Source organism: Sebastes umbrosus, chromosome 7 (genome assembly GCF_015220745.1).
Source record: "Sebastes umbrosus isolate fSebUmb1 chromosome 7, fSebUmb1.pri, whole genome shotgun sequence".
Lineage (NCBI taxonomy): Eukaryota > Metazoa > Chordata > Actinopteri > Perciformes > Sebastidae > Sebastes > Sebastes umbrosus.
In genome coordinates, this window is record NC_051275.1 from 1408439 (window position 1) to 1422654 (window position 14216).

Genomic DNA, 14216 nt, shown 5'->3' on the forward strand with positions numbered 1-14216 from the left:
ATGTTTCATGGGAGGAATCCTCTAGAAATAACTGAAACAAAGCAGAAGAGGAAGATCATTCTGTGAGAACACTTCATTAAAAAAATGTCTTGAGTTAATTTGATTTTCGTTCCAGTGTTTGGGACACATGCACTGTCATTTAGAGGCTGCGTGGCTCCAGCGTGACAGGCACAGAGGCAGATCTACTGCCGGTGGTGTCATTGGTTGAGCGCAGCTTTAGGACCCGGGGAGGCTGAGGCTGCTCGCTGCAGGAGGACAACCAGCATGGACACATCTGGATGCGCTGCCTCTCCACCGCTGCACTAACTGCACTACACACAGGCACGGGATATTGTGTTCCACCCTGAAGGATAAGCTTTATCAAAGGACACTGCTTTGCTCCGAGTTCCCAGTGCTTTGTTTCTAGATAATAAAGAGGATGACTGGTGTCCAGTCCGAGTCGCTCCATCACTAGTTGGAGGCTGGTCCATCTCCACCGTTTTCCTTCTCCACAACGAAGAAAAGTTTGACGGACTCGCCGGTATGGATCACTTCTGCTTTTAAGGCACACACGCGCAGCAGGCTTCGCATCGTTTTGGAGAGGGTAAGTTCACGCGTGTGTGGACAGAAAGCTGCGACTGGCGCAGCAGTTTGGGGGGAAATGGTGCGCGTTGCTCTTTCTGCAGCTGTGCGGTGTTTGTCTGTGTGACTCAGAAAGACTCGGCTGCAGTTCTTCTCACATCTCTAATCCGGGGACGTGCGTCTTCATAGCGCACGAGACAAGACACGACACTTCTACAGCAAATCTGCTTGAGAACACATCATAGAATGGTGCCGTGAAAACAGGCGCTCCTTCCACAGCTCCTGTCGTGCTGTGTGGGGATTTGACAGGTGAGCTGTTACCTGTCAGAGCAGCCTGTTGACTGACTGACTGACTGACTGTCTCACTGTCTGTCTGACTGACTGACTGATTGTCTGTCTGACTGTCTGTCTGACTGATTAACTGACTGACTGTCTGTCTGTCTGTCTGACTGACTGACTGACTGACTGATTGTCTGACTGATTGTCTGTCTGTCTGACTGATTGTGTGACTGACTGACTGTCTGACTGTCTGTCTGTCTGTCTGACTGACTGACTGACTGTCTGACTGTCTGTCTGTCTGACTGACTGACTGACTTACTGTCTGTCTGACAGCAGGCTCGTGCTCTCTGAAGGAGCTGTCCCCCTCTCGGTGGTGCTGAAAGTTTCCTGACTGGCCACATGGCTTGTAAAGAGGTAGGAACGATGAGAATAAGAAGGTGTATACTGTACATGCTTTGAAGACAATTCTGATTGAAAGGCTAAACGCTACCAGGCTGCTTCATCCATCAGCCTACAGGCAATGAATGATGCACGGTTTGTGCACGGTTTGTGAGGGGGGATGCTCTGTGTTGCAGCACTGAGAGCAGTCTCTCAGTGGGGATCACACTGGGCAGACAGGGACGATGAATCAATACAGTTTGAATGAGCACACAAGGAATTACAAAAGCCAGAGTCTCTTTAGTGAAAAGCCAGCAAAAAGCTGTATCTCTCTGTCATTTACAGCTAACAATAACATTTCAGATATTATTAGTCATTATGAATTATATTCAAGGGACTACTAGTGTTACTTATTAGTCTGACATATACTTTGCACACAATAGTGAAACATTCTGCATGTCTATGTATTTTATATTATCCATAACTTTCCCTTTGCGAACCAAAGAAGACTTTGACGTGTGTTGTCAGAGATCCGTCAGGTGTGAAGGGTGCTGTGTGTCGGTCCCTGTCACCCACTGGGAGCAGCCTCCTCTCTGGGATTGCCAGTATTACTAATCCTTCTCTGAGATTTACAACATGGCTGTGAGGATTTCTGTGGACAGGTGGAGTGCTGTCGCTCCACGCTGCTGCTACTGCTGCTGCTGCTGTGGCATTGCTTCATCTTCTCTCTTCCAGCTCCAGACTGTGATGTAGTCAGCCCTGTGTCTCTGTGTCTCTGTGTCTCTGTATGATACCGTGTGATACTGTGTGAGTCCTACCGGCCTTGGCTTCAGTTTGCCACTGTGCTACTTTCCAGATTGATTCACTTTCCTAGAGAACTGAAGAGCCTTTTCTTGTTTTATCTTGTTGCTCCTTCAGTTGCAGTGATGGAAGAGATGGGGGGGATGTGGGGGTTGGGTGGATTTTCCAATCAATGCTCTGCTTTCACTTTCACTCACAGCCTCCGTTTCTGCCGATTTAGCAGGGGGAACTTTGCTTTGCTTCAAGTAAGCATTGTGTGGACTTACTTCTGGAGCTTCACTTCACTTCTTTTTTAATGTCAAACCATAAATTATTATTGACAATAATGAGATTAGATATTCCTAATGCAAGTCTAAAAGTCTCTTCCAGCTGTTTTACCATAATTCCATCAAGTTATCACTTATTGTTTTGGGATTGTTCTCCATTTGTTACATTACAAAGATAATTTTTTTTTGAAGAATTCCATTTGGCTTTGGTGCAGTGTTATCTTTTCCTTTTCACTGCACATCATGGTCTACACATTAGTATGTTATCATTTTCCTTGTCATGACATCCTGAATGTGACGCATCACACTGAATCAAAAAAGCACTAATTAAATCTAAAAACTGAGATCAGATACAAAACAGAACTGAATGAGAAATTAGGGGCATATTCATGAGGAGTAATAGCAGAAATGAAAATCACTTTATTTGCAGCTTATGCTTTCTTTTGTTTGAGGAATGGGTGACTTTTCCCCACTGTGAACCGCTGGTCACACGTCTCTGGTTGCCTGGCTAAATCTCTCTAATCCAGAGAGGCGGGCCAGATATGCCTTCATGGCAAGTTTGGGGCTTATGGGCACACTTGGAATTCAGTGTGTGGCAGCCAAAGCAGAACATTAATAGATTTCATCTAACAGGATTAGTGGTATTTGGAAATAAGACAGGAGGCAGAAAATGAATAAGACATTAATACCCAGTGAGCAAAACCAACAACACTAACTAATGTGTGAATAAAGATTCTTTGAAAGGCACACAGACTTTTCTTTGACAAATCCCCTAAGAACTGCATCGCAGAATTCTGATTGTGTTTGCAATCACATTTCCTGTTTCACTGGTAGAGACGATCTAAAGCTACCCAAAGAATCCTTTGACCCTGCACTCTATTTCTAGTACAGAAAACATTGCTGCTATAGAAACAGAAAACACAGTAATAACCCTTTGTTAGGTGAAAATGATAGAGGAAGTTACCATCACTCTCCTCCATCTTCCCCTCCACCCTGAAGATGTTTAAATGCCCCGAAGCTGCCGACGATTGATTTCTGTTTTATTGTTTTTATTTTTCATTCCGACGCTACGCCGAATGAAATCACTGTCCTGCAAGGTTGCGTGATTGAAAGGCTCCGGCTCCCCCGTCGTCTGTGGCTCATCCCCAACAGAGCCCCGAGGCTTCGGGTCCAACAACGGGGAGATCCTGTTCCCTCTGACACCCGACCTCACATGCAAAAGGTCGAGCGCTGCTAGCTGTCGGCAGGTCTCATCATTCCTTCATGACACGGTCATTATGGTGCCCTCTGGATGGCATGTCAGTCACCCACGGTGGCAAGTCAATTAGTCATGTCTAGAGGGAGTTAGGGTATGTTTGCTGGTCGGATTTTGTCATTCAACTGCAGGTGGGGACACACTGGAGGTGGATAACAATTTTTAATTACTTTTTACTGTATGTCACGAGGCGATGGAAGGCCCAACTGTAATTTTTATTTTAATTCATCAATTATTCCTCATGCACATAATTGAATTATTTCTTTAACATCATCATGTTTCCACTTTGCAGCATGACAAATGGAAGTCACTGAATCAAAGACTCTTGAATGCGCAGAATAATATGCTGTTAGTTAAGAATAACAGACTTCATCATCAACAACAAAAACAGGGGCAAGGAGAAGAGGGTGAATGCAGTGGAGGAGTAGAGGAGGGTGGGAAATGGGACAGAGGAGATGCTGATCAAAGGCGTGGATTAGGATATCATCGGTTGCCTCTCAAGGAGATTCAGTGTTGTGTAAATCAAACAGACAATCTGCAGCACCACATGGAGATTAATGCTGTTAAGTACCTGGAAGATTACTCTACAAAAAATCATCATAATATTCTCTGTATGTGTGTGTGCATGCACAAGTAGCTTGCAAATAGCTCATGTATCACTCACTTTCAATTGAAACTTGCTAGTTCTGGTCATGGCAGAAACAGATCTCAAACTACTGATATGGCTTTTGTTTTTTTAACGAGGTCTATCACTGATTTTCAACTGTCAGATATTCCAGTTTGGTTTGTATTAACCGTACGAACATGCTGTCACGGAAGAGGAATTTGCTCTCTCCCCAAATCTGTAATGTCATACAGATGTACAGCTCCATAAAGTGTGAAATGGAAGCGATAGAAAATGTGTCCGAGACCGTACTCTATGATTTGTCTCGGGATAACTGCGCATTTACTGCTCCACAACTCACAGTAATATAACCCATATAAAGCACGATCTTGATCAGTATAGCAGTCGGCACTGAGACGCTCAGTCCCACGCCTTGCTGTAACAAATATACAAAATACATTAAAAAAGGGAGCCAATTCTTAGCTGCCTCCTGCCACTTAGCATTAAAGAGAATGTATTGGGAGTAAGCCTTTGTGATAGACTGCTGTCCTATCCAGGGGCTGGTGTTGTACACCTGCTGTAAGCCGCTTCATGCCCTTGCATCGGGCGATAAGCTGCTGGCCTGTGAGCTGCCTCAGCAGGAACAAGGCTTACTTGCGCTGAAAACCTCCCACACAAATGTAAATCAAAAACCATTCTTTCTGCGGATGCAAAAACGCTTCGTTGTTCACTTTTGACCTCAAGATGCTGGGCGGCACATAAGAGGTTTTTAGTTTCAGATTATGTCAAAGGTTGAAGTCAAACTGAAGTTAAAAATTGTAATCAACAAAAAGATGAAAATGAAGTTTTCTTCTGTGATAGGGCCCCCTACAATAGCATTCATCATTTAATTGGTGCTAAATGGTTCCTCTGTGTCCTGATTCAAATCACAGAGTAACATGTTGCTGAGGTCAAAGAGGACTACTGTTTGCTGTCTGTTCAGTGGGAATCAATGCTAATGTAAGAAAGCTAAGCTATCTAGCTTCCACTCATTTCCGTTTTCCGAGTGGAAGCTAGTTAGCGTAGCTTGCCAGCTACATGCTGTTATAAAATGGAAAAAAATAAAACTTCTTGTATGAACACTCGTAGACTATACAGAGCTATGGCGTCTCCTAGCAAATATCAGTCAAATGCCTGAAGCTTAGACGCTTTTATCCTCTTCTGGAAAATGAAAAAAAAGTGCACTACAGCTTCAGTATCGTCATAGTTTAGATTTTCTCACAATCAAGTTTCAGTTCATCTTTAATATGAAATATATGAAATGTGTTTGTTGAAGGGCTGTCAATCGATACAAATATTTAGTCATGATTATTTGCATGATTGTCCACAGATAAAAAATGAACATTAAAGGAAGATTTGACAAGTATTTAATACTCTTATCAAACTGCAAACTGCAGCCCAACAGGCAACAACAGCTGTCAGTGTGTCAGTGTGCTGACTTGACTATGACTTGCCCCAAACCGCATGTGATTATCAGAAAGTGGGCTTGTCTGTAAAGGGGAGACTCGTGGGTACCCATAGAACCCATTTTCATTCACTGATCTGGAGGTCAGAGGTCATGGGACCCCTTTCACCCCTTTCTCGCCAAAATTTAGCGCAAGTTTGGAGTGTTTTAACGTCCTTGGCGCCAAGCTGTCATGGTTGGTACCGATGGATTCATCAGGTTTTCTAGTTTCATAATACCAGTATCTTCATACTAGCTTTAAAACTGAGCCCGCTACAACTGTAGCAATCGCAAATTGCGTTAATGTGTTAAAGAAATTAGTGGCATTAAAACGAATATGCGTTAACACGTTATTATCACATTAACTTTGACTATAATAATAATTTGTTGTTAATTTTGTGCGCAAATTACATGCGCACCATAAATCAAAACATCACAATAGGTGCAGTATCACGATTAAATTTCATGCACCGCTTTGTCCCATATCTTGAATATTTTTTCTCCATCCCCAACTTGCTTTGCTGGTAGCTCTATATTACAGTCAGGGCATCTCCTATACATCAGCAGGTAGACCCCCCCCCCCCCCCCCCCCCCCCCCCCCCCCCCCCCCCCCAGCGTTTGGTGGGATGTCTGCGGTCTATTATTTGGTGTTTGTTGTTGCTGTTAGGTGCTGCATTATTTAACAGGTTTTTAAAGTCATAAAACAGCTTGGATCCCAGTGGGAGGCACTGAGCTGTACTTGGGGTGTTTTTCATTCTCCAGGTTTTTAAAGTGTCTTTTGATTTGGGACCGTCCTGTACTTGGAGGCAGTTTGAAATGTGGGAATGAGGCAGCAAAGGGCTACTGAGGACCACATTTTTCTTTGCAAAGCAGCGTCCTCCCCGTTAGTCTTTTTCTCCCTCTGTCTCCTCCTCCTCCAGCTCTACCTTCTCCCTTTCAAGTTCTTTGGATATCACTGATCCCTAGATGACTACTCTAGTTATTTTACTTGAGAGTCCCTCCATTTCCAGTCTTGACATGTGCTCCATGTTACCTGTAACATGGAGCACATCATGAATAATGTGCCTTTCATGGTGCGACACAGTGACCAGACTGGATAAGTAATCCATCAAGAACACAAAACGGCAAGGTCACACTTGTGCAGTGTGTCCACGGTAGCTCAGATTTAGGATGCAGGCTGTTATTTGCATGCTCTTGTTTGTCTCATGCAGTTTCTTTAAACATAGTGGCAAAGTTTGTGCATGCTCAGCAGAGAATCAATGTTTGATGTCAATACCCAATTCCAAATGGGACGAGGAAGAGTACACAGTTGGCTGGTGTGTATTGTCTGTCTGTGTCTCAGATGTCTGCGCTGCTCTTTTTTTGTAACAAAGTCAAATGTTTTCTGTGTATGTGTGCACATTAATTTGTATGTGCATCTACTTTCGTTTGCCTATGCGAGTCTTTGTGTGTCCTGTAAAGTGTATGCAGTCTGTGGGATCAGTGGTAACCCACAACAGAGACCAGGTCACCAATAAAGGAGCACATCATCCTGTCTAAGGCTCCCGAAGGCAAAGGCAGTAGATGTCCCCTTTGAGGCGGCTGAGAACAAAGCATGAAATGTGCAGCGCTCGCATTGAGCCAGGTAGATAAAAAGATACATGTATTAATCTGTGTAATAGATATAGTGAAATGTGCTCTCTCCCGGTCCACTCCAAATCAATGGCCATTATGTTTCCTGGACTGGTGTGTGAAGAGCCCATTTCTCCTTGTGTGTGTGTGTGTGTGTGTGTACACTTTCTCTGTGCAAGAGTTGCTTTGCTTAATGATGGGCTGGCGTGGCCCCGTGGACATCGTTTGTCCCCTTTAATTACGTTGGAGGTGGAGATTGTTATTCATGGTAAGGGACAGGGGAATAACCCTCTGCCCCCCCTCCTTCCCCGAGGCCTACTGCTCTTAGCATTGATGTGGGCGGATGTGCAGAAAACAGATGCTACCCCATGATTTCTGAGTATTTGTACTAATGATGAGCTCCGCTAGGCTATCTTTCAACCCTTATAATGGTGGTTCAGCCTGATTTAAAGTCAGATTTTATGGATGGAGCAGTGGTTTCCAATGCAGCTCATCGCCAAGGGCCATAGTGAAGCTCTTTTATACAGCGCGACTGTTTACACTGCAACACTTACAGTACGTGGAGTTAAGGGCAAGTCTGCCTCACGTCAAGTCTGGCACTGTTTGCTTTCAGAAGCAAACCAGTTGTTTTGTCCTATTTATTAGAAACTGTGCAAACTTCACACATGATTGTCTTCCAAAAGCTAGCGCAATTTTTTAGATTGATCTCCTTCCTGCCAGGCAGCCATTGATCGTCATTCCTTTCACTGCAATATGAAGATTAACTTGCAGAAATATTCTGAGATGGGTAATCAATCACATTTTTCGCCCGTGTGGCATTACTGATTCTTACGTCGAATTGCAAGCACTTTGAAAACTGTCTTTGTTGATGCATTCAAGGATGCTTGGCCGTTTCTGAATTGAGAGTTGGCTGACATTGCGTTGACAAGCTATACTGTCTTAAAATCACACCCAGGAGACGAACAATGAGCAAATATCCAATTATTGAGAGGACTCGTGAGTGTTTTGTCGTTTAGCATTCCAAAAAAGTCCTTGGACGGCTACATGATCACACAAAAACAAAGACCTTCTACAGATAGCTTATACTGCCAAGGACAAAGGCTTTTTAAAACTTGATCTCCTTTACGACATACATCTCAACATCTCAAGACACACAAAGACACCATAAATATTGAGGGTTCTTAGCATGGATATTGATATTATTGGCGATACTGGCGTGTTTTTCCTCATCCAGTGCGAGTGTCTATCCTGCCAGTGTTTAAGTGTTGGACGGAATGTGTCCCGGAGGCTGGTTCCAATTCCCAGTGGTGTCCATCAGACCCCTGTCCCCCGAAGCTCTGACAGAAGGAGCTATTATTTTCTCATCGCCTTGGTGGCCCGTGTCCCCTGGGAGAGGCCCCCCCACGTGACTGACAGCTCCGTAAACACAGCCAGCCCCGGGGTGACTGAGTGAGAGCTCACCGCAGTGACGCCCTTGTCCCGCCTTTTCTCCTCCCTCCTCCCTCCTCCTAGACTTCTCATATCGGTGTGTCTCTCCATCGTGACCTGGTCCACCCTCAACCTCCCCATATTCCCCTCACCTGACGGGGTCAGAAGTTATATCTAACCTTGCTGCACCCTTGCCAGCAGCTGACCAAGAACCCCCAACACCCTAATACTTTTGTCATCCATTATTTCCAGCCAAACCTCTTTTGCTTCTTGTGATATTTTCAATATTTTCAGATGCACTCTATTAGTTCCTTTAATGCAGTATCATAACAACATAGCAGAGATTGCAGGGGCTGGCCCGGCTACTCTGTGTGTGTGTCAGTAGGTCTAACTCCTTTGTAACTAAGACAGATGACTGTGTCAAGGTTGTTTCCCCACAGGGCCGGGAGAGTTGTTCTCCTCCCAAGCTTCTCCGCTCCCTCCACTTTGCGGGCTTGGTTGGGCCACGCTGCTTATTGTAATGACCTAATGTAGATTCAGGATCAGCAGCCAGGGGCATCCATCTACATCAGGGTGCAGGAGACAGGAATACCCTCTGAGCCTGTCTGCTAGTTTTTGTGTCTGTGTTTGTCTGTGTGCACATGTGCTCCTTCATGTCGGTGTATGTGAGTGAACAGGATCACTCGTGTAAATCTTGTTGGATTATTTTGGCTTTCTTTTTGTTTTGTGTTGTGGAAGCCATCAAAATGAACAAGAAATTAGTACACATGATGGATAAACTATAGCGGTGGGAAAAAAAATCGATTCACCTATGTATCGCCATTTTTTTTTGCTGTTTTTACGATTTTTAAATCCATTTTTTAATGTCAGAATCAATATATTTGCTTCATTTGACTCTAGGCGGAGGTAGAAGGGAGTTACCGCTTTTATTGTTGTTGTCAGAGTAACATGATGTCATATCCGTTCTGTATCCGTCAACCAAAACAAACCACAGCGAACCGAAATGGGAAAGTAGAAAACGGCGAAGGGTCCACGTGCATACGACCTGCACCCTCCCATTTTAAATCCAGCGTGGTAAACACTACACATCCAGTAAAGGATGGAAACACTTTGGGTTTCACACATTGCAGGAAAAGCAGAGCTAGACATCACGGCTAAAGCTGCATACTAACTCTGTCACGGACAGGAAACGTTATCGTATGGTGGTAACGTGGCGGTGGAGCCGGTCGTCACTCTCGTCTCCGTGGACAAATCGGCTGATGCTACAACTGTAGAACACCCATATACTGACATTTATGTTAAATGCATTCAAACGGCCCTGATGGAGCTGACCATGGATGGATAAAGAGAACGGAGCTTTTGGGTTGCTGGAATTGTTTTTATAAATAATGCCTGACAATGACTGATATATTTGACTTCTGGACACGCTGGAGATCAAACATTTTTACGGTATTAATTTAGATATTTTATTTTAAGTCCCTAGAAGTGTTGGTCCAGTGTTAAAAAGTTAACAAAAATCACAATAAATCTTCATATTGACTCACAATACATATCGAATCGGCACCTAAGTATCGTGATAGTATCGAATCGGGAGATAGATGGATCGTCCCAGCCCCAATAAACTAAGTAGGGTTTTTCTTTATGGACAATCCATTTATGGAAATAAATGTTAATTTTAGCTACCTTAATTTAAAAAATAACATTTAAGTTTCTTCAAAAGATTTTCATGTCTGTTGAATTGCTCCAACTGCAGGTAAACTGATCATGAACAAACTGAGCAGGACTTTGCTATAAAATAACAAAAAAAACAAACATCATATTGAAAGCAATAAATCCAACTCTGCGGTGGTATGAAAGCATCCATTATTCAAGGTAAAATCTAATTTATACACATCATACAACAAGAGCTTAACACTGACTTTTCATTCAGTGTGTAAATTACATTTATTTTTAGTAACATGGTGTCTTTAGTTGTTGGTTGCCTTAAATCATGCGTATCTTTTCCATCATTCCATTCCACATGATGTGAATGTGTCACAGCTCCTGTCAACTTTCATCTCTAGAAATTGTTAAATATTCACTTTGTCTATTCAAGTTTTGCTGAGTTGTCAGTGTCAATGAAGTTAATATCTCCATCCCCAAACGAGTGTCATTTCACTTGCAAATATGGCAATGTTGTGCTGCTGATCTTCTTATAATGCATAAACACCTCTTCAATTTAGGAAACAGCTTTGTTTAGAAGCTGTTTTCACACAACCTTTCCCATCAGCATCTTCTGATCGGCATAAACATTTGCTGGAACTCTGTTTAGCATAAATCAATTATGAGTTATTTCTTTACTCGCTAACTCACATCATCTTGTCTTTTACAACAGTGACAGAGGAAGAAGGGGCGGGGGGGTGAACTGGATTCTTTGTTGAATGGGGAGCCAAGATGTGACCAAGGGAAAGCATGTGGAGGATGAAGAGGAGGGGGCCGAGCACCGAGTCTTGGGGGAAACCTTGAGAGACTGGGACTGTGTTATAGTGCCAGTGATACTGAGGGAGGACTCAAGGCGGCTGAGGAGGATCGAGTCACTGATGGTGTCGAAGGCAGCACTGAGGAGAAGATTTTCCTTAACTTGCAACTGAAATGAAACAATGCTCCACCCAACTCGTCTCAATCTCTGATCTCCTAACCTTTTAGTAAAGCCCTACATGTAGCCTAATATTCACTGACCATTCCATCCACAGGACAGTGTGTTGCTCACTTGTTGAGTATTTCTGAATATCTGTCTCCAAGAGTAATGCTAGCTTGCATCATATCCGCTGGCTAGAATTGTCACTGCAGTATAAACTAGCTCTGTGTTAAAGATGACGATCTGTTTTGTGTCACCTGGTGGCACATTTAAAAAAAAAAAAAAAAAAATCTAATTATATATATACAATAAATATTAGGATCATGCTAGACCTCCTTCCGTGATGATATTCAAAGTACTCAGTAAAGAACATCTATAATTTGAGCGTTGCCATGGTATTACGAGCATTTCATTGTATTCAAATAGACAGATGTTGTCGGTGAAGATTCTATATTTCAGTTAGTTTCAAACATCAGGTACCTTGGAAACTATGTTTTAAATAGGCCTTTAGAGGGTTTAAAAAAGTAGTTATAACTGTCGACAGTATTATAGGATAAATATTCACTGTTTTCCCACATTCAGCTTGGAAAATGACAGTGTGGTGTTAAAAAGACATGGCCACATGACAAACAGGCCTGATGTTGTAACTGCTTACACTGCTTGTTTCCAGTAGTGTTTTCTACCGTGCATATCGCCTGTCTTACTCTTTACAGTTTTATCCTTTTTGTAGCTGCTCATGTTTTCCTGTTTTGTAAAATCATACATTTGTTTTTTTGTTATTTTAATGGATAATTTAACACCTGGCCAAGGGAGAACATTTAAAAATCATCCACTTTGCTAACACTGGCACATTTACAGCGATGTTGATCAATGTGCATTGTTCCTGAAGAAAATGAATAAATAAAGCACTAAATCAGTAGTCAAGCCATAACATAGAAGGACAGGAACTCTCCACACCATGTCCTCTCCTCTGTCTGTAAATCGCCATTTTTCAAACTCTGACACAAACTCTCCAACTGGTCTGTCATCTATCGCCCTCCTTCCTGAGCCACTTTCTGGGTCAGGGAAGGCCAGAGAAATATAGACATCCTGATGTTACAGAGATAAGGTCACAGCCTCTTAAAGGAATAGCTTGACATTTTTGGGAAAAAGGCTTTTTTGCTTTCTTGCTGAGAGTTGGATGAGAAGATTGACCACATGTACAGTATCTGTAAAGTAAATGTGAGCCTGCTGCCAGCAAACGGTTAGCTTAGCTTAGCATAAAAACTCTGTACAATGGTAACAGAATCCTCCTACTGGCTGTGGCTCAAGAGATAGAGCGGGTCATCCACTAATCTGAAGATCAGCGGTTTGATCCTCAGTCGTCCACTTTTCGAAGTGTCCTTGGGCAAGATACTGAATCCCAAATTGCTCCCGAAGGTTGTGTGAATGATTAGACTGGAATGTGGAGCACCTTATATGGCAGCCTCTGCCATCAGTGAGAATGGGTGTGTGAATGGGTGAATATCGACATGTAGCGTAAAGTGCTTTGAGTGGTCGGAAGATGAGAAAGGCACTATATCAATGCGAGTCCATCGAATTACCATTACTATTGCTTGGCCAGAAACAGTAACTTCCTGAGGTGTCGTCGTCACTGCGACACCAGGAAATCACTGCACCAACAAAGAAATAGTCCGACACATAAACCCATGTAAATCTAAACTTATGTGTGCACAAAGACGTTATACAGCGCTACAGCTGTCCTGAGTACCATTATTTGGGCTCCGAAACTTCAGTAGTAATCACCAGTGAATGTTCACAGCTTCGGTCGAGTGTGCAACGCGCTCCCAGCGCTCCTCCGGTCACTGGACCGCCGTGACCGGGAGGACATCACCGCCACTGCTCGGTCTCTGCTCAGCGTCTCTTCTCCTCATCCCTCTGTGTGCGAGTGTAGTCGTACCTCAAAGTCACGTTTGCGGCCCTCTCCCCCTAAACGGCGGCATTTTTAGGCTGATGGTTCAGCGCATTACACACCGCCTCTCCGGCAGTGCTCAGCTGCAAGCCAGTGCGTATGCAGCTTTCCTCTCAGCCCTTTCAGACAGAGCAATCAGATCTCAATGTGGACACTGGAGATACATATTAATACCAGGTGTAAATGTAATCATATCTAGATACAATCTGGATACGAGATACATTGGCATTAAGCCAAGTGTAAAGGGCTCAGTTTTTGTATGGATTAAACATACAAGGTGTCACATACAAGATAGTTAGTGAACGCATTAGTTAGTGAACATTTCCCCAACATGTCAAACTATTCTTTTAGATGCACAAACAAAAAGGAAACGTTTTGCAACTTGGAAACCCTATGTTTGGTTTTGTCTGCACCATAATTGTCTCCTGATATCTTATTAATGGAGGGGGGGATACAGTGTGATTCTTTTGACGCCTCTGTCCTCACACGCTCTCAAATTATAAAGCACAGTAGAGATTTCAGTGTGTGTGCAAGCATGCGTGTCTCTGTTTTGGGTACAGTGTGGGCGTTACCCGCTCATGAGAGGACGAGACTCACGGTAACAAGGGCAACATCAGGAGGCTGTGTTCTGCTCTCCCTGATTTATACCCAGATTCTGACAACAAATTAACGTGGGTGCTTTTCTTTCAGATACCCCCCCCAATAACAAAACTGGCCCGGTAGCCATGCAATACTGTAATGAGCCACTCTATGTTAATGCTGCTTTGTGGAGCATGTGAGTGCAAAGTTAATTCTGTGAAGTGTAAAAGTCCTCTGCGATACAATGAATATTCAGCTCAGTATTCTCTCTGTTCGCCTGCCACAGTCGAGATAAATACAGCAGGAGGAATCTGTAAAATGCCCTTTTTGTAAGCGTTCTGTAAACAATCACTAAGGCGGAGCTGTGTGGGTGACAGGCTCTGTAATTGCTAATATGACTTGG

At 43.4% G+C, this 14216-nt stretch overlaps 1 protein-coding gene across 1 annotated transcript in view; it reads left to right on the forward strand.

The window, feature by feature from the left end:
• The first annotated feature begins 281 nt into the window (after window positions 1–281).
• The window catches only part of robo1 (roundabout, axon guidance receptor, homolog 1 (Drosophila)), a 300316-nt gene continuing 286381 nt past the window's right edge, over window positions 282–14216 (forward strand). The window contains 1 exon segment of the mRNA XM_037774440.1: window positions 282–583. The gene's annotated coding sequence lies outside the window, so the exon portion shown is untranslated.